At 43.0% G+C, this 22,854-nt stretch overlaps 3 non-coding genes across 3 annotated transcripts; all 3 read right to left on the reverse strand.

Moving 5' to 3' along the window:
• Positions 1-17,586: 17,586 nt before the first annotated feature.
• trnar-acg (transfer RNA arginine (anticodon ACG)) lies at positions 17,587-17,659 on the reverse strand. Its single transcript has one exon. It is a non-coding gene; the product is annotated as a tRNA-Arg (tRNA).
• Positions 17,660-19,363: 1,704 nt separating this feature from the next.
• On the reverse strand, positions 19,364-19,436 carry trnar-acg (transfer RNA arginine (anticodon ACG)). Its single transcript has one exon. It is a non-coding gene; the product is annotated as a tRNA-Arg (tRNA).
• A 1,703-nt stretch (positions 19,437-21,139) lies between these two features.
• trnar-acg (transfer RNA arginine (anticodon ACG)) lies at positions 21,140-21,212 on the reverse strand. Its single transcript has one exon. It is a non-coding gene; the product is annotated as a tRNA-Arg (tRNA).
• Between the last annotated feature and the right edge of the window lie 1,642 nt (positions 21,213-22,854).

Genomic DNA, 22,854 nt, shown 5'->3' on the forward strand with positions numbered 1-22,854 from the left:
TGAGTCTGATTGGTGACTGGGATGAGGGCTCTTTCTTTATCTGGGTTTGCGTGTCTTGCTGGACGTTGCTGCTGTTCTGTGCGTGTGTGTGTCATATCCTGTGTAATGTGACACACTGGAATTGTGTAACCGGAGAATCCTCCCAATATATATACTCCTTATTCCATGGACGGGTTGGACCGAAGGGTCTGTTTCCATGCTGTACATCTCTGACTCTATAACTCTATGTATACTCCTGTTGAAAAGCAAAGAGAAAATGAATATTTGTCTTATTTCTGACATCTCTAATAATATGCTAAGAGACGGCCAGCTGGCAGCAGAGTGGCGCAGCAGGAGCATGCTGGGCCCAGAACCGATAGGTCGAAGCCGTTCTCTGCTAATTGAATTCTGGCACAGCAAGTTGCTTTTACTCACATTGTTTCGACATCATTGTTTGCTCCCAGGAAGCACTTCAATCTGGAAGAAGCCTTCCATTTTCGTTAAGTGGCACACAATTTGAAGGCAGTCAATACTTGTAATATTTTATACATTCTTACTTCCGAAATAGAACCAGCCTGACTCAAGATTAGGATACAGACAGACTCTCACCTCGCACCTTGACTGCACTGAGCTGAGATGTCGCCTTTTTTCATAAAACCTTAAGTTATCTCGAGAATGTGACTTGAAAGAAGTTTTTGGGATTTACAGATTGATGAACCGAAACCTGCAACCCATTCTGCAAGATGCAAGACTTAACAGCAAGTGAGGATTGTTCAATAAATTGTATCAGATGCATGCATGTCACTGTGATCTTTGCTACAAATTCTATGTCTCATGATGAAGGAGAAGTGTTCGAAAGTTAGTACTTCCAAATTAACCTGGTGGACTACAACCTGGGATTGTGTGATTTTTAACTTTGTTCAAGGTATGGCAAGTGATTCACTCTGCTGTTACACAATTGAGTTAACACTGAGACACTCACTGCAGAAAGATTTCTACGTTCATCCAAACCTCTTGGAAACCCAGATAGTGCACACTGTGGCGAGAATATTCACCTGACCCGAGTGTGGGAAGGGAATCCCTCAGTCCATCAGCCTGCATTTCTACGAACTCTCTCACACTGGTGACAAGCCGTTCCCCTGCTCTGTGTGTAAGAATGGATACATTCGGTCATCCACATGCAGCAAGTTTACATATTAATGCAGGATTTGTATTCTGCTGTTACTGCTGCTGTGAATCACACCCAGGATTGATAGACTGACAATGTGTAGTGTGGTGTTAACACCTCCTGTAACTGGCTTGCGATTAATGATATGGACATGTCACTGTTCTTCAGTATTTCAATGTGTGCTATTAAAAACACCAATCTTTCCCCAGTAATAGTCATTTTCCTGAACTCGATTACACCACTGTTCGGAACTTTGGCTTCAGTCGATTTTCGGTGCAAAATCTACAGTTCAATCTCTGACGTGGTCCATGCATTGCCAATGGAAAAGTGCTGATTAGATTTTGTTGACGAATCTTATTAACGTGTACAGTGACCCTTTCATTATGGACTGAAATTGTAAAGGAAAATGAAGCAGAATAGTGAAAGATTTTCCAGGCACATCAATCAATGCTGCAGCAATTCACATTGATCTTGATAAAGTTTGAAAGTTGCTGGGTTCAATAATTTCTGAGACATTTATCAATACTCGGTAAAGGCAGAACTCGCAATAAAGTCGAGTTTCAAGCCTGCTCAGCAGAGGTGGCATTTGTCATTGAAGCAAATACTGAAGTCCCTGACGTACAACATAAGCCCAACAGCTGGAACACAGTTTAACTTAGAAGAACCAAGACAGTCATGTATACTGCAGGCAGATTCCGTGCAAATAAACACGGAGTCAATCTGAACAAAGAAATCCAAACTGCTGTCCCTGATTGAAATCTACATACTGTGTGCCATGCCACTGAGATATAACGTGGTAGAACCATCATCAACATTACCCCTGCCCAAAATTGGCAGATGGTAAACTACACGGGCAGAGAAATGAAAAAGTTGAACTGGCTTGAACATTACCCCGAGACTTACATTTGTGGGGAGGATTGCCCCAGTGTCAATTTTATGCTGTCCTGCATCTTTCTGACATTGTTGAGTTGGAAGTGGTACACTCCTGACATGTCCTGGAAACGACCATTGAATGTGGAATAAGCAGAAAGGTTCCTGACAAGTTTGGAGACACAACTGAACTGCTCACCGACAGAAATGCCATCAACTGTCACGCCTTCATGTCCACAATAGGAAGAAAAAAGGGTCAATGTAAGGGCTGTAAAAGGAATCACCTTCCCATCCCATTCCATCCCATCTCATCGGCACAGTCACACTGGAGAGAGGCTGTTCACGTCCTCTGTGTGCGCAAGATGGGACTCACTGAATTATTCCACTTCCAGAAACACCAGCCCACTCACGAAGAGGAAAATCTGTGTGAGAATAGATTTGCTCAGTCATCGAATCTCCAAATGCAGTCTGTAAGAATTCTGCTCATTCTTTGCCTTTGCTTTGATGTAAGAAGAAAATTCCCAAAGAGAAGCTGAATTCTTTCTCTGTGTTAAATTCTGCTCCTTACAAAAGCTCATGATCACTTATCAATGACAAAGGCCTGCCCACAACTATGTTACTGGCTCCTGGGTAGCTGAACATCTTGGGATGTTCATGTTTTGGAAGAAACTATTGGATGTATGGAGAATGAGTTGCTTTTGCTCAGCAAGAAGAAAGAAATAAAGCTTGAAGAGAATGTTTTTTTCCCACGTCCAGTTGCTGTCGGCTGTGCCTTTTAATTTAATAAGCCAAAGAACGTTCTAAGTGTGAACCAGTCACTCTGTTCCTCCTGTGAACAAGTACCAGAGAAAGGTAGATCGAGAAGCTGCATTCTGATCAGCAAAAGAATCACCTCAGCCAACCCTGTGGACAAGGACTATTGGACTACCTTCCTAGTTTCTCCCCCCATACATGATTTTGTTTTTGTATTGGTGCATAGGTGGGGAACTTATAATGGAGGTTTAAGTTTCAATGAGTAGTTATATCCTCATGTTTTATATTTATTTATCTGGAATTAACGTCTATTCACTTCTAATTAATAGACATTCTTGTTAAGTACAGAAATTTGCTCCATGCTTTCTGGTAATCTGAGTATAAAAGAGAAAAGAATTGGAAAACTTTGCATATTTCTTAAAATCTTTGACATTTATGGTGACTATGGAAAAGTTGGGCTCATTTTGCAGTGCAAGTCCCCAATGAGGGGTAACCCAATGCTGTGGAAGAGGACTTCATGAATGTGTTTCAGACAGTTTTCTGAAGCCATATGTTGAGGGGTACCGGCTACTTTAGATCTGCGAGAATACAATGAGAAATGAATAAATTTGCTGTGAAAGTACCATTAGGAAATCGTGAACAATCAGAGAGCTCAAAGGGTTCACCCACTGCTCCTGAAGCAGACATTCTGGTACCACTATAGCAACGCTTCTCTGGAAGAGAAACTATACAGAACAAATCTGTCTTAAAGGCACAGGACCGTCACAAGAGGAGGACAACAAAATTGATGAATTGAGAAAATAATGTGAGTGTTAAAGAAACCTAAAATTATAAAAACTTAGGTAAGTACACAAAAATGAAGAGAATTTATAATCAGGAATACAGAAATGGCAGAAAAAACACTCTTGACTCTCTTCACAGACTCTTTAACATGATATGGAGGAGCAGGTGTTCGACTGGGTTGCCAGTTAAAAATCACACAGCACTAGGTTAGAGTCCCAACAGATTTAAATGAAATTACAAGCTTTCCCTTTCAAGTAAAGCGGCTGGGCTGTATGCTGGTGTTGTGTGGTTTTTAACACTGTACTTGTTGGCCTTTTTAAGTTTGCGTTGCGGTGTTGCGACATGATGGCATAGTAGTTAGTACACTGTGTGGTGCCCTCAGCAGAATCCAATCCGTCACTCCATCAAGGATTCTCCTCATTTTACTCCATGTAGAACTTGATAGAGAAACGTGGAATGAAATCAACCATTTTCAACATGAAATTATTCTCCATTTTATTCATTCAAGCCCCGGCTCTCTCACATCTCCGCACCTCATATATCAGGATTTAAACCCACCCATTCTCGGAGATTTCTCTCCCTCCCACAATCACTAACCCTCCTTTACGTCCCTCTTGCCATTTCCCTGAGCTACTGCACAATCTAACACTCACTTTCACATTGACACTGTTCAGTCTGTGTTGCTGCGGTCACTGCTGCTGGGTGACATCCCCAATCCCATCATCGGGACCTTCCAACCTTTCGATCTATTTAGATCCTGCGGTAGTGAGATCAAACCTCATGTAGCAACTTTTACTGGCATGAACCAGAGATTATTGGAACATCAGGACACAGGGTAATATTGAGCAAATAGATTTCATTAGAAAAGACCAGTTTCTGTAGCTTTCTGCGTCATTTGTTTCACTTGTTCATTTGGCTCTATTTAGATTAATGTGTTCAGTTCTGCAATTCACTTTATAGTGGGGATGTGATCACACTGGGATCGGTGCAAAATAGATTTAACAGGATATTGTTTGTACTGAAGAGGTTCAGTTATGAAGAGGTTAGACAGACTGCAGTTGTTTTTCTTATAGCAGGGGAGATTGAGGGAAGACATGATTGAGAGAAGACATAATTGAGATGTACAAAATCATGAGAGATATGGATAGGGCAGACTGAAATAAACGTTTCCACTTGATTGAGGGACGACTTGGGGCGGGGGTGGGATCAGAATAGGTTTATGCTAAGATGCACGAAGGTTTGAGTAGATGCGCTGAAAAACTTTTTCAGCCAGCGGGTGGTTGGAATTTTCTCCACGCCAGTCCAACACTCACTCCTCCATGTCATGGCTTCAATTGTGCAGCAATTGGTGTAGGGTTTGTGTGCCCTTATCTTGTGAAGGATGTACTTGCAGTGCAGTGACGCTGCATCAGACTGATTCCTGGTTTGGTGGGATTATGTCATAAACTGGGATTGAGTCTTTAATCTCTCGAGCTTTTTTTAAAAAAAAAGTGATTGGTGATCTCATAGAAATGTACACATTTCTGAAAGAGACAAGTGGGAATAGATGCAGAAAGGATGTTCACTGACGGTGGAGTTCACACCCAGGGACAGAGTCTCCGAATAGAATTCAAGCTATTTAGGATTGAGATGGGGCGATCACTCAGAGAGTGATGAATTTGTGAAATTCTCTTCCGTAGAGACCTGTAGAAGCTCAGTCATTCAGTAAGTCCAAAAGAGAGATTGCTAGCTTTCCAGTTACTGATGGCATCAAGGTACATGAGGACAGAATGGGTGTGTGGTACTGAGAGAGATGAACAACCATGAACTAGAATAGAAGTGCAGGTTTGAGGGGCTGAGTTGGCCTCCTGCCAAGCTTCAACACAGTCATAGTTGAATGAGACCTCACCAATCCCTGAGCTTGTTTTAAATGTAACTCAGACAGACACAGCTTGTGACATCATTCTGTGAAAACTGATCACTCCCTGAATGAGTCATTTCAATGTAACTCAGACACATCTTCCTTTGCCCCGGCTCCATCTGAGACAATATTCAGGCCTGGATGTGATGAAGAGGAAAGTCCAATCATTGTTTTTACTGGTGAACTCACTGGTGCATCAGCAGGTAACACAAATGGACAAATTTCGGCCCACACATGGTGCATATTAATGGCTTTGCCCCATGTGAGCATGGTGGTGTAACAAGAGATGGGATGACTGAATAAATCCCTCTCCCACTTTGGGCAGGTGAATCGTCTCTCACCAGGATGCACTCAGTGGGTGTATGAGGAGGGTGGATGACTGAGTGAGCCCCTTCCTCTTCTCGTGCAGGTGAATGGTCTCTCCCCAGTGTTACTGTGCCAATGATTTTCAAGGGCAGGTAGGCAATGGAATCCCTTCTCACAATACTCTCATTTCCATGCCTTTTCCCTACTCTGATTGCATTTGTGTTCCCACAGGGCACATGATTAACTGAAGCCTCATCCACACAAAAGAATACATAATATCAAGTCTTTGTCTCACATAAATGTTATTTTGGATTTACGTTTGCTCGCTGAGCTGGAAGCTTCATTTGCAGACATTCCATCACCTTACTCGGTAACATCACAAGTGAGCCTCCAGATGAAGCATTGTTGGCACTGCTTGCTTTCAATTTATGTGTTTCGGTTTCGTTGGTTTGGTGACATCATTTCCTGTGGTGATCTAATTTTCTGTTCTTTTCCTCAGAGGGTGGAAAATGCGATCCAAGTCAACGTGTTTGTTAATAGAGTCCCAATTGGAATGCCATACTTATCAGAATTCTCGTGTGCATTTCTATTGTCTTGTCCTAGGATGGATGAGTTGCCCCATTCAAAGTGGTATCCTTCCTCACCTGTATGTAAGGATACTAGTGAGAGAGGGTCATGTCTTTTTGTGGCTAGTTGATGTTCATGTATCCTGGTGGCTAGTTTTCTGCCTGTTTGTCCAATGTAGTGGTTGTTACCGTTCTGCAAGGTGTTTTGTAAATGACATAAGTTTTGCTTGTTGTCTGCATAGTGTCTTTCAAGTTCATTAGCTGCTGTTTTCGTGTGTTGGGAGGGTGGGGGGGTGGGCTACCAAAAACAGCAGCTAATGAGCTTGAAAGATCCTATACAGTCAACAACCAAAACTAACGTCATTTACAAAATGTCTTGGGAAAATTCAATTGCAGAAACATATTGGATGTGAAGATCATTGACCACTTCAACAATTATGACAGCTGGGATTTTTTTAAAACAATCTTACTATGATGTTAGATAACTAGAGCTGAATTTTAAACTGCAATTCTTGGTTGAGGGAAAAGGTTACAGGAAACTTCTGCATGATCAGCACAAAAGTGAAGTTCTACATAATGGATATAAGCAACAGAGCTTTGAGTGATTTAGGCAAGGTGGAGGATGAGAAGCTGCCTAAGCGGATAAAGGAATGAAACCCCAACCCTGTAAACCACTGTAACTCACACATACAATACCAATTGGATTTTTTCTTGATTTTCACCAAGATTATAGAACATAGAACATAGAACAATACAGCACAGAACAGGCCCTTCGGCCCACGATGTTGTGCCGAACTTCTATCCTAGATTAAGCACCCATCCATGTACCTATCCAAATGCCGCTTAAAGGTCGCCAATGAATCTGACTCTACCACTCCCACGGACAGCGCATTCCATGCCCCCACCACTCTCTGGGTGAAGAACCCACCCCTGACATCTCCCCTATACCTTCCACCCTTCACCTTAAATTTATGTCCCCTTGTAACACTCTGTTGTACCCGGGGAAAAAGTTTCTGACTGTCTACTCTATCTATTCCTCTGATCATCTTATAAACCTCTATCAAGTCACCCCTCATCCTTCGCCGTTCCAACGAGAAAAGGCCGAGAACTCTCAACCTATCCTCGTATGACCTACTCTCCATTCCAGGCAACATCCTGGTAAATCTTCTCTGCACCCTCTCCAAAGCTTCCACATCTTTCCTAAAGTGAGGCGACCAGAACTGCACACAGTACTCCAAATGTGGCCTAACCAAAGTCCTGTACAGCTGCAACATCACCTCACGACTCTTGAATTCAATCCCTCTGCTAATGAACGATAATACTCCATAGGCCTTCTTACAAACTCTATCCACCTGAGTGGCAACCTTCAAAGATCTATGTACATAGACCCCAAGATCCCTCTGTTCCTCCACCTGACCAAGAACCCTACCATTAACCCTGTATTCCGCATTCTTATTTGTTCTTCCAAAATGGACAACTTCACACTTGGCAGGGTTGAACTCCATCTGCCACTCCTCAGCCCAGCTCTGCATCATATCTAAGTCCCTCTGCAGCCGACAACAGCCCTCCTCACTGTCCACAACTCCACCTATCTTTGTATCATCTGCAAATTTACTGACCCACCCTTCGACTCCCTCATCTAAGTCATTAATAAAAATTACAAACAGCAGAGGGCCCAGAACTGATCCCTGCGGAACTCCACTTGTAACTGGACTCCATGCTGAATATTTACCATCTACCACCACTCTCTGACTTCGACCGGTTAGCCAGTTTTCTATCCAATTGGCCAAATTTCCCTCTATCCCATGCCTCCTGACTTTCCGCATAAGCCTACCATGGGGAACCTTATCAAATGCCTTACTAAAATCCATGTACACTACATCCACTGCTCTACCCTCATCCACATGCTTGGTCACCTCCTCGAAGAATTCAAAAAGACTTGTAAGGCAAGACCTACCCTTCACAAATCCGTGCTGGCTGTCCCTAATCAAGCAGTGCCGTTCCAGATACTCGTAAATCCTATCCCTCAGTACCCTTTCCATTACTTTGCCTACCACAGAAGTAAGACTAACTGGCCTGTAATTCCCGGGGTTATCCCTATTCCCTTTTTTGAACAGGGGCACAACATTCGCTACTCTCCAGTCCCCTGGTACCACCCCCGTTGCCAGTGTTGGTTTTCACAGCACATTACAGATGAAGGCTATATTGCAGGAAATGTGTGCATCTCAGTAAATGACATCAATAATATTCCAAGCAATTTGTACAACCAGATCTTCAAATAAATCGATTAGTATTATCATTGGTACTTCTTTGTTCTTTGCCCCAAACTTTCTGATCTTCAGTAGCGTGCTGTTGTCTCCTGCTGCTCCTGTCATTACAGTTATTTTGCAGGCAAACATTACGACAGAACCAAGTTGCAGAATATAAGTAGAAGAAAATTTGTGCCAGGTAATAAAGGTCAACAACAATTGAAACATTAATCAACAACCAATTACTAAAGAGTTATACTTGACAGAAATTTAACATTTTCACATGCTTCCCACGTATTCCTGTGCTTCAGAATGGTCAGTGGCATTGGCAGTTATTAACAATCCCGATTATTTCATTAGTGATTCTTAATGGATGAACACTGACTAGAAAATGATATTTCTCAAATGTCATCAAGTAGCCAGAAGTTAAATTTATATTTACAACAGGTTTGTCGGGGAAACCAAACAGTGGCAGGTAAGAGGGGACGAAAAGAGTTACCCACGTTGGCAGGAGGAGGAGGAGGAGTCAGCGGTGGTGAGGGATGAAAGGAGATACCCGGGGTGGCAGAAGGAGTAGGTGGTGAAGGTGAGGGATGATAAGAATTACCCAGGTTGGCAAGAGGAGGAGGAGGAAGTGGCGGTAGAGAAGGATGAAAATAGTTACCCAGGTTGGCAGGAGGAGGTGGTGGTGCTGGTGAGTGATGTAAAGTGCTACCCAGGTTGGCAGGAGATGATGGCGGCAGGGATGGTGAGTGATGAATACGGTTACCTAGGGTGGCAAGGGATGGTGGTGGTTGTTGTGCTGAGAGATAAAAATGTTGTGAAACTTGAAAGGGTTCAGAAAAGATTTACAAGGATGTTGCCAGAGTTGGAGGATTTGAGCTACAGGGAGAATCTGAACAGGCTGGGGCTGCTTTCCCTGGAGCATCGAAGGCTGAGGGATGACCTTATAGAGGATTACAAAATTATGAGGGGTATGGATAGGATAAATAGACAAAGTAATTTCCCTGGGGTCGGGGAGTCCAGAACTAGAGGGCATAGGTATAGGATGAGAGGGGAAAGATATAAAAGAGACCTTTGGGGCAACTTTTTCACCCGTACGTGTATGGAATAAGCTGCAAGAGGATGTGGTGGAGGCTGGAACAATTGCAGGCATTTGGATAGGTATATGAATAGGAAGGGTCTGGAGCGATATAGGCCAGGTACTGAAAGGTGGGACTAGATTGGGTTTTGATATCTGGTCGGCATGGACAGGTTGGACCAAAGGGTCTGTTTCCATGCTGTACATCTCTATGACTCTATGACTCTAGCAAGATGAGTATGACATGGAAACGACGGGATTTTAAGCAAGTGCTTTTGTAATGACGGTATTAACATCAGTGCGGGTACTTTAAAAATCCCTGCTAATTTCAGGAACATTGACAAGCCAAGCAAATCGTTTCCTGAGAAGGTCTTGAAGTGGGAGATGGTACGGGGGAGGGTAACACAAGGAACAAGGACGCATGAGATGGCCACTGAGCCATAAGTTGGTCACTTGACACATAAGATGGCCGCCGGACCACAATATGGGGAGAGACAGCAGAACAAATCCACACATTGCCTGGGGCCACCAGAATGCCAGTGCAATGCACTCGCAACTTAGTTGATTAGTTTCAGGCGAGTGGGTGCGAGAATACACATGAGTAGCACATATTGCCCGCCAAAGTGTCTAGGTCCAATCAACACTTCTGATAGAAATGCTAACAGATTGATATGGACTCAATACAAAATGATGATAGTCGGGGCTGCAGTAATCGTCCCTTTCAGGAAAAGCAATTAGCACCCATTCCTACAGTAATGGACTCCTGCACCGACATTGAAACTGATAATGTCCGCACTGAAACTGACAACAACTGCGCTGAAACTAACAAAGGCTGCGCTGGAACTGACAATGACTGCATCAAAACTATCAATGATTCTGCAATGTTGTCAAGAAATAATCCATGTTACAAAGACAATGACCTCATCACTGACTTATTGAATTACAAAATGTATAAAAGTGTTTTGATATATGCTCTGGGTTGAGAGAAGTATTGCAGCTGACCACTGTGCTGTTGGTGTCTTTCTGTCCATGTACAATAAACTCTGCCATTGAAACCCGATTCTGACTACGAAGCTGGTCATTTACCCACAATATTTGGCACTGCGAGCAGGATACTTTTCACTGATCTATTGATCGAAGGCCATGATCGGAGAGCTCGGGTGCTGTCTGGACTTGTAATGTCCAATGTGATGAGGAAGAGGAGATGATCACTCTGACCAAGAGCCAAACCCGAGTGTATCACACGTTACCAAAGTATGGAGCATAAACACTGTGAGTAAACGTGCTACCTTGCCAGTCTGTCTTAGAATGACAGATCTTGAATACTGACCGTGGGCAGGATGGTAGAGAGTCCCACCAGTAGAAAGCACACCGGGCTACAGGTAGGTTTGTGGGCCTATCAGAAGGCGTTGGGTCAGTAGAGGTGGCCGGGAGGGTAGAAGATTCCCAGCAGCGAACACACACTGTTGAGCCAGAATTCCCAACTGACTAGTCATGGTCGCTGTAAGGGTAGAGAAGTCCAACCACTAGAGTGCACACTTTGCTAGGAATGTGCTGTACCGTAAGAATGGTGCTGGGACCGTATTATTGGCCAGCGGTTAGAGAGGTCCCCACTGGTTAGGAATACTTTACTTTCGGTGGTATCCGGGGTACACAATCTGCGAAATAGCAAAGCAAAGTTATAAGGGGAACACTGCAGGTTCCCTTATTCAGAAATACAAAGCAGACAGACAAGGGTTGACAGAGCAAATGAAGAAATGTGGTTGGGATCCGTCCCAGATACTGGCACAGCAGAGAGAGTAGGTAGATAAACATAAACGTAACAAAGCTAAAAAGAAAGCAGTAATCTTAGAATACCAATTAGTTAGCTTAATTGAACAAGGGAGTGCCTCCACGAGTAGGAAAGAAATAGGAACAAGTTAAAGAGCTGGGGTACAGAATACAATAGATAGAGCAGGGAACAATGTAAAATACTGCAGCCAATTAAACAGAACAGGACACATAGAAGCAGTGTGTGGAAAGCATGGGGCTCCCCAAACATTACCTGATGCATTGTTGAACTGGTAACCCAAGGTCAGCAGAGCTGACAACCAGCTGCTCCCATTCATGAGGGTAAGAGAGGGGAGAATTTACATGCCCGCAATAATAGGAGGGAGGAAATGTGAAATGCTAGTAGACACAGTAGCAGCTGTACTCAACACAAACTTATCCTTTGCCCACACAAATAAAATGATTCCCTTAACCGTGGTATGGAGGGGATAAAACACCAGCTTACATAACCCAGAATACCCTCATAGAAATAAGCTATATATATATATATATAGATATATATATGCTCATGAAATTCTATGTATGCCTAAATAATGAGGGCAACATAATGGGCAATGGTCTCTTGAGAGAATATAATGTTCTAATTTATGGTGCAGAAGGGAAATTGATTTTGCCCAGACAGGACGGTTGAAAGACACAGACTGGGAAACTTACAAGTCACCTTGAAACGCTTAAAATGGCTACAGTCATCAGTAGGGACTGGAACCTCTAAAAGGGGAATTCGGAGCCATCTGTGGAGCTTTTCCAGGAGCATGGGGAGAAACAAAGTTAGATACAGGTCGAGTTAACACACCCAATAAGGGTTCCCAGGCAAGTAAAAGCCCCACCGGCAATAACCAATAAAACCCGTAGTAGAAAAAACAGTTGTGGAGAGTGGAAAGATTCCTGAAACAGGGAATCATGAAAGCAACCATAACTACAGTGAATTCCCTGAATGGCCAGAAATGAAGCCTGATGGGAGCTAGAGGCTCACCACTGATTGCACAGGAATAAATTAGGTCACCCCCAAATTGCATCCCATTGTAGCAGTCCCCTCCACCATTTTAAATGTCTTGGCCTCCGAGCACAAGCTATCTTAGACAAAGCCAATGGTTTCTGGTCTATTCCATTAAACCCTGAGTCCCAGAAATTTGCTTTCACAGTAAGGGACAGGCATTATATGTGGACTTGCCTGCTGCAAGGATGCCACAATAGCTCTACTATTTTTCACAGGGAGATGAGCGACATTCTGAGGAGGATAGATTTATGAGAGATAGCACTGCCCTCCAATATGTAGACGATATCCTAATTGCCTTAGATTCTGAGTCAGGGAAGCAGGAGGATTTATGTCTGGTATTACAGGAATTGGCAACTGCAGGGAAAAAAGTTATCCCAACAAAGGCACAAATTGACAAAACACAAGTCTTATACCTGGGACACCTTATACCTCAGGGACTCAAAGGAATGCCCAATGACCGCAAGAAGGCAAACCAGCTTTTCATCATCAGAGGAGTCAGAAAGATCTTGGGATTATTCAACTACAGTTAAAGCTTTCTCCCCAAGTTTACAAAATTGGCTGAATTGATTCACACAAGGAAACTGGGGGCCGTCTCCAATATGGGAAGAACAATGTAAAGGCAGTTCTTTTAACCTCAAGTTAGTCCGTGTCATAGTAAAGGATACAGAAGAAAATGCAACTGAGGGAATTCTACACCCTGGGAACTGCGCAGCCGTGGGGATGAAGACGGGGATGAAGATGGGGGAAAGTAAATGTTATCTCCCTGAGATACAGCGAGGAGACCCTCTTCGTGGACGGAATGTGAAAATGCGTAGCAGGGTCACCCCACACAGAATGGGCAGTAGTAAATTATAAGTTAGAAACAATTATGTGCAGAGGGATTGATGGAAGTCAATCCACACAGACGACAGAACTGGTAGCACTCACCAAAGCACTTGAACGAGCAAAAGAATTAATCGTGAATATATATACAGAAAGTCAATATGTCTTTGATGTAGTCTATGACTATGCGATTGCAGGGACAGAGAGGGTTCGCCACCACAAGGGGAGCCTCTAACCGATACCAATTGAAGAATTTAGTCACGATTGTGTACCAGTGAACAGCCAAAAGAGGCTGCAGAAATAAAAGTAAAAGCGTATCAAAAGGAACCAGCAAAAGAGATTCCAAGTTTGCTAAAATTCTAAGGAAACCAGGCAGCAAACTGAGCAACTCAGACAGCCCCAGAACAAGAAGCCACTGACGAAGCTTCAGTTGCCACTGTTGCTATCCAAATTCAGCAGTGACAGGTAGACACCCTGCAGGAAGAGAGAGAGCAATGGAGACTGCAGGCAGCATGATAGCAAGCCGAGGGAGAGAGTGGTGTTGGAAGAGAGGGGGATGAGTTGTGGACAAGGACTGCCACAAATGCATGGTTTGTGCACAACATAACCCAGGGAGACTCATAAAAGTTAGGGTGGGACACCTGCCCAGATTTAGGTGACAATGGAAACACATTCAGATTGATTTTACAGAGCCAGTACCACACTCGCGTGGAAACCTACCAACTGGTCATCATAGACCAACTTACCTGGTGGGTAGAAACATTCCAGCCCAAAAGCTGCACCACGACAACTGTAGCGAGAATATTGTTGAAGGAGTAATCCCGTGGTCGGGTACCCCTCCAGATCGACTCTGACCGAGGGTCACATTTTACTAATGAAATTAAGAGCAACCATGAATCAGGCAAGCGAGCTGACACCATATGAATTAATGACCAGGCGAGCAATGCAATTGCTAAAGACAATACTCACAGGAGTCACCGACTTGGGTCCACTGAAAGACAAAATGTGATTGAATTAACTGCCATTTGAAAGGGATGTGGAAATCCGTAATTCATAAACATTACAGGTTATTATCCTCCACAGACCAGTATAAAACAATGAGCATTGTTCTGGGAGAAAGTGAGGACTGGAGTTCAGAGTTGAAACTGTTGGACTCGAAAAGGAGAGCAGGTCAGGCAGCATCGAAGGAGTAGGAGAATCAAATTATCGGGCAGAAGCTCGGGCAGAATTCCTGCTAAGGGGACGATGAGGGAACCATGGCTGACAAAGGAAGACATGGACAGCATAAAAGCAAAAACAAAAACATGCATTGCGGTAAGGTTTAGTGGGAAACTAGAGGATTGATAGGCTCCAGAAACATCAGCAGAGGTTAGTGAAAAAATCATTAATAGGTCGGGGGAGAAGATGAAATATGAGAGTCAGCGAGCTGTAAGTGTGACTATGTCTGGTTATTGTTATTCCAGCCTATAAGTAAGCTCTCCCAATGATGACAATAATCCACAGATGTTACTACCCTGCTAAGGCAGCAAGAAATTTACTTGCAACTATCAGAGACAGATTCACCTATTAACCACATCTGGGAGGAAATCATTTTGATCATTCAGGTTTACTTTATTGGTAATAGAAGAAAGAGAACAGAGAACAGTACAACACAGGAATTCCCTGTAATTCCTGATGAAGGGTTTTGGCCCGAAACGTCGATTCTCTTGCTCTTCGGATGCTGTTCCTTTCCAGCACCACACTCTCGACAATGAACATTGTTCCCCTGAGTCCAATATAAAGCAGTGACCATTATTACATTATTCTCCAGAATCCAATGTAAAATATTGAGGATCATTTCCCAGACGAGAATTTAAAACAATTTTGCTGTCTAGGATTGTTCAATACGTTCGCAGAAGTTGTATGACTCTGATATTTTACTTGTAAATTCTGCGTCCGATGTACTCTCTCACACTAGCTGCCTGAGGAAGGAGCGGGGCGCTGGACTCTTGCACTTTCAGATAAACCTGTTGGACGACAACCTAGTGTTGTGTGATTTTTGACATTGTCCAATCCAGTCCAATGGCATCGTGGTTTGATGTCGGCGGGAACTGGGTAAAGATTGAAATATGGTAAAAACAATGACTGCAGATGCTGAAAACCAAATACTGGATTAGTGGTGCTGGAAGAGCACAGCAGTTCAGGCAGCATCAAACGAGCAGCGAAATCGACGTTTCGGGCAAAAGCCCTTCATCAGGAATGACTGAAATATGTCTTTTCAGTGAAAAGGGCATTTACCATTCAGAATCAAAATTGCGTTGTTCATCATTTTAACTCATTTTATTCTGTGTTGTTGGCTGATCTGTTATTTTGCCGCTTTCCTTGATTACTTTCTTTCATTTAATGTGAGAAAATTGCCCTTGGGTTATCCGCCTCCGTTGTCATTGAGGTTAATTTACAGGAGTGTGCTAAAGTGATTTCCAAGCGAACGCGAGCTAGGTAGGAGTCGAACCTACAATCTTCTGATCCGTAGTCAGACGCGTTATCTATTGCGCCAGTAGCACGCACACGAAAAGGTCACTTGTTAGGACGAGTCCCCTCTGCAATTCTTTGGTCTTGATGATGAAATGAGTGGCAATCGTCAATCGACAATCTGAATATTCAGCAAGATCATCAGTTTCACTGCTTGACCTCGTTCACTTTGAAAGCTGATGAATTTCACCGAAAACTAAGAGCACAACTCACATTCAGATCACACCTCACATTCAGATCACGTCTTCGCTAAGTCAGTTTACAAACTTCGAGGTTACAAAACAAAACGCCAACTGCGGATGCTGGAAATCAGGAGCCAAGTCAGAAATTGCTGGGTAATTGGTCTGACAGCATGTGTGGAATGAAATCACACTTTAACGTTCGGGTCCGGAGATAAAGAGAAACTTCTTTCGCCAGAATGTGGTGAATCTGTGGAATTCATTGCCACCTGAAGGCTCTCATTGGAGGAAGCCAGGCCATTGATTATATTTAAAACAGAGACAGAGACGTTATTGAGGAGCAAGGGAATCAAAGGTTAGGGGGAGAAAGCGGGAAAATGGGATTGGAAAACCTATCGGCCGTATTGGCGGAGCAGAATCGATGGGCTGAGTGGCATAATTTCTGCTCCTCTGTCTTATGGACGTTTCCTCAGAACCAGTTTGATTTCTGATTTTATTCCAGGATACAAAACCGATTTGAAGAGAAAATTAGAAAGTTTAGAAATGATGTGAACTTTACTTTTCAAAGCTTTTGATTTCTTTTCAGACTGTGCTGAGGAGTTGAATTGATTCCCAAAACCCACAGAAATTTACATGGCACTGTCAGAGTCAGATTCACCTATTAACCACATCTGGGTTGAAATCATTTTGATCATTCAAGTTTACTTTATTGGTAATAGAAGAAAGAGAACAGTACAACACAGGAATAGGCCCCAACACAGGAATTCCCTGTAATTCCTGATGAACGGCTTTTGCCCGAAACGTCGATTCTCTTGCTCTTCGGATGCTTTTCCTTTCCAGCACCACACTCTCGACAAAGAACATTGTTCCCCAGAGTCTAATATAAAGCAGTGACCATTATTACATTATTCTCCAGAATCCAATGTAAAATATTGTGGATCATTTCCCAGACGAGAATTTAAAACAATTTTGCTGTCTAGGATTGTTCAATACGTTCGCAGAAGTTGTATGACTCTGATATTTTACTTGTAAATTCTGCGTCCGATGTACTCTCTCACACTAGCTGCCTGAGGAAGGAGCGGGGCGCTGGACTCTTGCACTTTCAGATAAACCTGTTGGACGACAACCTAGTGTTGTGTGATTTTTGACATTGTCCAATCCAGTCCAATGGCATCGTGGTTTGATGTCGGCGGGAACTGGGTAAAGATTGAAATATGGTAAAAACAATGACTGCAGATGCTGAAAACCAAATACTGGATTAGTGGTGCTGGAAGAGCACAGCAGTTCAGGCAGCATCAAACGAGCAGCGAAATCGACGTTTCGGGCAAAAGCCCTTCATCAGGAATGACTGAAATATGTCTTTTCAGTGAAAAGGGCATTTACCCTTCAGAATCAAAATTGCGTTGTTCATCATCTTAACTCATTTTATTCTGTGTTGTTGGCTGATCTGTTATTTTGCCGCTTTCCTTGATTACTTTCTTTCATTTAATGTGAGAAAATTGCCCTTTTGTTATCCGCCTCCGTTGCAATTGATGTTAATTTACAGGAGTGTGCTAAAGTGATTTCCAATCTTGAGGATTTCCAAGCGCACGCGAGCTAGGTAGGAGTCGAACCTACAATCTTCTGATCCGTAGTCAGACGCGTTATCCATTGCGCCACTAGCCCGCACGCTCAAAAGTCACTTGTTAGGACGAGTCCCCTCTGCAATTCTTTGGTCTTGATGATGAAATGAGTGGCAATCGTCAATCGACAAGCTGAATATTCAGCAAGATCATCACTTTCACTGCTTGACCTCGTTCACTTTGAAAGCTGATGAATTTCACCGAAAACTAAGAGCACACCTCACATTCAGATCACGTCTTCGCTAAGTCAGTTTACAAACTTCGAGGTTACAAAAAAAAACGCCAACTGCGGATGCTGGAAATCAGGAGCCAAGTCAGAAATTGCTGGGTAATTGGTCTGACAGCATGTGTGGAATGAAATCACACTTTAACGTTCGGGTCCGGAGATAAAGAGAAACTTCTTTCGCCAGAATGTGGTGAATCTGTGGAATTCATTGCCACAGAAGGCTCTCATTGGAGGAAGCCAGGCCATTGATTATATTTAAAACAGAGACAGAGACGTTATTGAGGAGCAAGGGAATCAAAGGTTAGGGGGAGAAAGCGGGAAAATGGGATTGGAAAACCTATCGGCCGTATTGGCGGAGCAGAATCGATGGGCTGAGTGGCATAATTTCTGCTCCTCTGTCTTATGGACGTTTCCTCAGAACGAGTTTGATTTCTGATTTTATTCCAGGATACAAAACCGATTTGAAGAGAAAATTAGAAAGTTTAGAAATGATGTGAACTTTACTTTTCAAAGCTTTTGATTTCTTTTCAGACTGTGCTGAGGAGTTGAATTGATTCCCAAAACCCACAGAAATTTACATGGCACTGTCAGAGTCAGATTCACCTATTAACCACATCTGGGTTGAAATCATTTTGATCATTCAAGTTTACTTTATTGGTAATAGAAGAAAGAGAACAGTACAACACAGGAATAGGCCCCAACACAGGAATTCCCTGTAATTCCTGATGAACGGCTTTTGCCCGAAACGTCGATTCTCTTGCTCTTCGGATGCTGTTCCTTTCCAGCACCACACTCTCGACAATGAACATTGTTCCCCAGAGTCCAATATAAAGCAGTGACCATTATTACATTATTCTCCAGAATCCAATGTAAAATATTGAGGATCATTTCCCAGACGAGAATTTAAAACAATTTTGCTGTCTAGGATTGTTCAATACGTTCGCAGAAGTTGTATGACTCTGATATTTTACTTGTAAATTCTGCGTCCGATGTACTCTCTCACACTAGCTGCCTGAGGAAGGAGCGGGGCGCTGGACTCTTGCACTTTCAGATAAACCTGTTGGACGACAACCTAGTGTTGTGTGATTTTTGACATTGTCCAATCCAGTCCAATGGCATCGTGGTTTGATGTCGGCGGGAACTGGGTAAAGATTGAAATATGGTAAAAACAATGACTGCAGATGCTGAAAACCAAATACTGGATTAGTGGTGCTGGAAGAGCACAGCAGTTCAGGCAGCATCAAACGAGCAGCGAAATCGACGTTTCGGGCAAAAGCCCTTCATCAGGAATGACTGAAATATGTCTTTTCAGTGAAAAGGGCATTTACCCTTCAGAATCAAAATGGCGTTGTTCATCATCTTAACTCATTTTATTCTGTGTTGTTGGCTGATCTGTTATTTTGCCGCTTTCCTTGATTACTTTCTTTCATTTAATGTGAGAAAATTGCCCTTTTGTTATCCGCCTCCGTTGCAATTGAGGTTAATTTACAGGAGTGTGCTAAAGTGATTTCCAAGCGCACGCGAGCTAGGTAGGAGTCGAACCTACAATCTTCTGATCCGTAGTCAGACGCGTTATCCATTGCGCCACTAGCCCGCACGCTCAAGAGCCACGTGTTAGGACGAGTCCCCTCTGCAATTCTTTGGTCTTGATGATGAAATGAGTGGCAATCGTCAATCGACAAGCTGAATATTCAGCAAGATCATCAGTTTACTGCTTGACCTCGTTCACTTTGAAAGCTGATGAATTTCACCGAAAACTAAGAGCACACCTCACATTCAGATCACGTCTTCGCTAAGTCAGTTTACAAACTTCGAGGTTACAAAAAAAAACGCCAACTGCGGATGCTGGAAATCAGGAGCCAAGTCAGAAATTGCTGGGTAATTGGTCTGACAGCATGTGTGGAATGAAATCACACTTTAACGTTCGGGTCCGGAGATAAAGAGAAACTTCTTTCGCCAGAATGTGGTGAATCTGTGGAATTCATTGCCACAGAAGGCTCTCATTGGAGGAAGCCAGGCCATTGATTATATTTAAAACAGAGACAGAGACGTTATTGAGGAGCAAGGGAATCAAAGGTTAGGGGGAGAAAGCGGGAAAATGGGATTGGAAAACCTATCGGCCGTATTGGCGGAGCAGAATCGATGGGCTGAGTGGCATAATTTCTGCTCCTCTGTCTTATGGACGTTTCCTCAGAACCAGTTTGATTTCTGATTTTATTCCAGGATACAAAACCGATTTGAAGAGAAAATTAGAAAGTTTAGAAATGATGTGAACTTTACTTTTCAAAGCTTTTGATTTCTTTTCAGACTGTGCTGAGTAGTTGAATTGATTCCCAAAACCCACAGAAATTTACATGGCACTGTCAGAGTCAGATTCACCTATTAACCACATCTGGGTTGAAATCATTTTGATCATTCAAGTTTACTTTATTGGTAATAGAAGAAAGAGAACAGTACAACACAGGAATAGGCCCCAACACAGGAATTCCCTGTAATTCCTGATGAACGGCTTTTGCCCGAAACGTCGATTCTCTTGCTCTTCGGATGCTGTTCCTTTCCAGCACCACACTCTCGACAATGAACATTGTTCCCCAGAGTCCAATATAAAGCAGTGACCATTATTACATTATTCTCCAGAATCCAATGTAAAATATTGAGGATCATTTCCCAGACGAGAATTTAAAACAATTTTGCTGTCTAGGATTGTTCAATACGTTCGCAGAAGTTGTATGACTCTGATATTTTACTTGTAAATTCTGCGTCCGATGTACTCTCTCACACTAGCTGCCTGAGGAAGGAGCGGGGCGCTGGACTCTTGCACTTTCAGATAAACCTGTTGGACGACAACCTAGTGTTGTGTGATTTTTGACATTGTCCAATCCAGTCCAATGGCATCGTGGTTTGATGTCGGCGCGAACTGGGTAAAGATTGAAATATGGTAAAAACAATGACTGCAGATGCTGAAAACCAAATACTGGATTAGTGGTGCTGGAAGAGCACAGCAGTTCAGGCAGCATCAAACGAGCAGCGAAATCGACGTTTCGGGCAAAAGCCCTTCATCAGGAATGACTGAAATATGTCTTTTCAGTGAAAAGGGCATTTACCCTTCAGAATCAAAGTTGCGTTGTTCATCATCTTAACTCATTTTATTCTGTGTTGTTGGCTGATCTGTTATTTTGCCGCTTTCCTTGATTACTTTCTTTCATTTAATGTGAGAAAATTGCCCTTTTGTTATCCGCCTCCGTTGCAATTGAGGTTAATTTACAGGAGTGTGCTAAAGTGATTTCCAAGCGCACGCGAGCTAGGTAGGAGTCGAACCTACAATCTTCTGATCCGTAGTCAGACGCGTTATCCATTGCGCCACTAGCCCGCACGCTCAAGAGCCACGTGTTAGGACGAGTCCCCTCTGCAATTCTTTGGTCTTGATGATGAAATGAGTGGCAATCGTCAATCGACAAGCTGAATATTCAGCAAGATCATCAGTTTCACTGCTTGACCTCGTTCACTTTGAAAGCTGATGAATTTCACCGAAAACTAAGAGCACACCTCACATTCAGATCACGTCTTCGCTAAGTCAGTTTACAAACTTCGAGGTTACAAAAAAAAACGCCAACTGCGGATGCTGGAAATCAGGAGCCAAGTCAGAAATTGCTGGGTAATTGGTCTGACAGCATGTGTGGAATGCAATCACACTTTAACGTTCGGGTCCGGAGATAAAGAGAAACTTCTTTCGCCAGAATGTGGTGAATCTGTGGAATTCATTGCCACAGAAGGCTCTCATTGGAGGAAGCCAGGCCATTGATTATATTTAAAACAGAGACAGAGACGTTATTGAGGAGCAAGGGAATCAAAGGTTAGGGGGAGAAAGCGGGAAAATGGGATTGGAAAACCTATCGGCCGTATTGGCGGAGCAGAATCGATGGGCGGAGTGGTATAATTTCTGCTCCTCTGTCTTATGGACGTTTCCTCAGAACGAGTTTGATTTCTGATTTTATTCCAGGATACAAAACCGATTTGAAGAGAAAATTAGAAAGTTTAGAAATGATGTGAACTTTACTTTTCAAAGCTTTTGATTTCTTTTCAGACTGTGCTGAGGAGTTGAATTGATTCCCAAAACCCACAGAAATTTACATGACACTGTCAGAGTCAGATTCACCTATTAACCACATCTGGGTTGAAATCATTTTGATCATTCAAGTTTATTTTATTGGTAATAGAAGAAAGAGAACAGTACAACACAGGAATAGGCCCCAACACAGGAATTCCCTGTAATTCCTGATGAACGGCTTTTGCCCGAAACGTCGATTCTCTTGCTCTTCGGATGCTGTTCCTTTCCAGCACCACACTCTCGACAATGAACATTGTTCCCCAGAGTCCAATATAAAGCAGTGACCATTATTACATTATTCTCCAGAATCCAATGTAAAATATTGAGGATCATTTCCCAGACGAGAATTTAAAACAATTTTGCTGTCTAGGATTGTTCAATACGTTCGCAGAAGTTGTATGACTCTGATATTTTACTTGTAAATTCTGCGTCCGATGTACTCTCTCACACTAGCTGCCTGAGGAAGGAGCGGGGCGCTGGACTCTTGCACTTTCAGATAAACCTGTTGGACGACAACCTAGTGTTGTGTGATTTTTGACATTGTCCAATCCAGTCCAATGGCATCGTGGTTTGATGTCGGCGGGAACTGGGTAAAGATTGAAATATGGTAAAAACAATGACTGCAGATGCTGAAAACCAAATACTGGATTAGTGGTGCTGGAAGAGCACAGCAGTTCAGGCAGCATCAAACGAGCAGCGAAATCGACGTTTCGGGCAAAAGCCCTTCATCAGGAATGACTGAAATATGTCTTTTCAGTGAAAAGGGCATTTACCCTTCAGAATCAAAGTTGCGTTGTTCATCATCTTAACTCATTTTATTCTGTGTTGTTGGCTGATCTGTTATTTTGCCGCTTTCCTTGATTACTTTCTTTCATTTAATGTGAGAAAATTGCCCTTTTGTTAT

Source organism: Chiloscyllium punctatum, chromosome 31 (genome assembly GCF_047496795.1).
Source record: "Chiloscyllium punctatum isolate Juve2018m chromosome 31, sChiPun1.3, whole genome shotgun sequence".
In the NCBI taxonomy this organism is placed as follows: domain Eukaryota; kingdom Metazoa; phylum Chordata; class Chondrichthyes; order Orectolobiformes; family Hemiscylliidae; genus Chiloscyllium; species Chiloscyllium punctatum.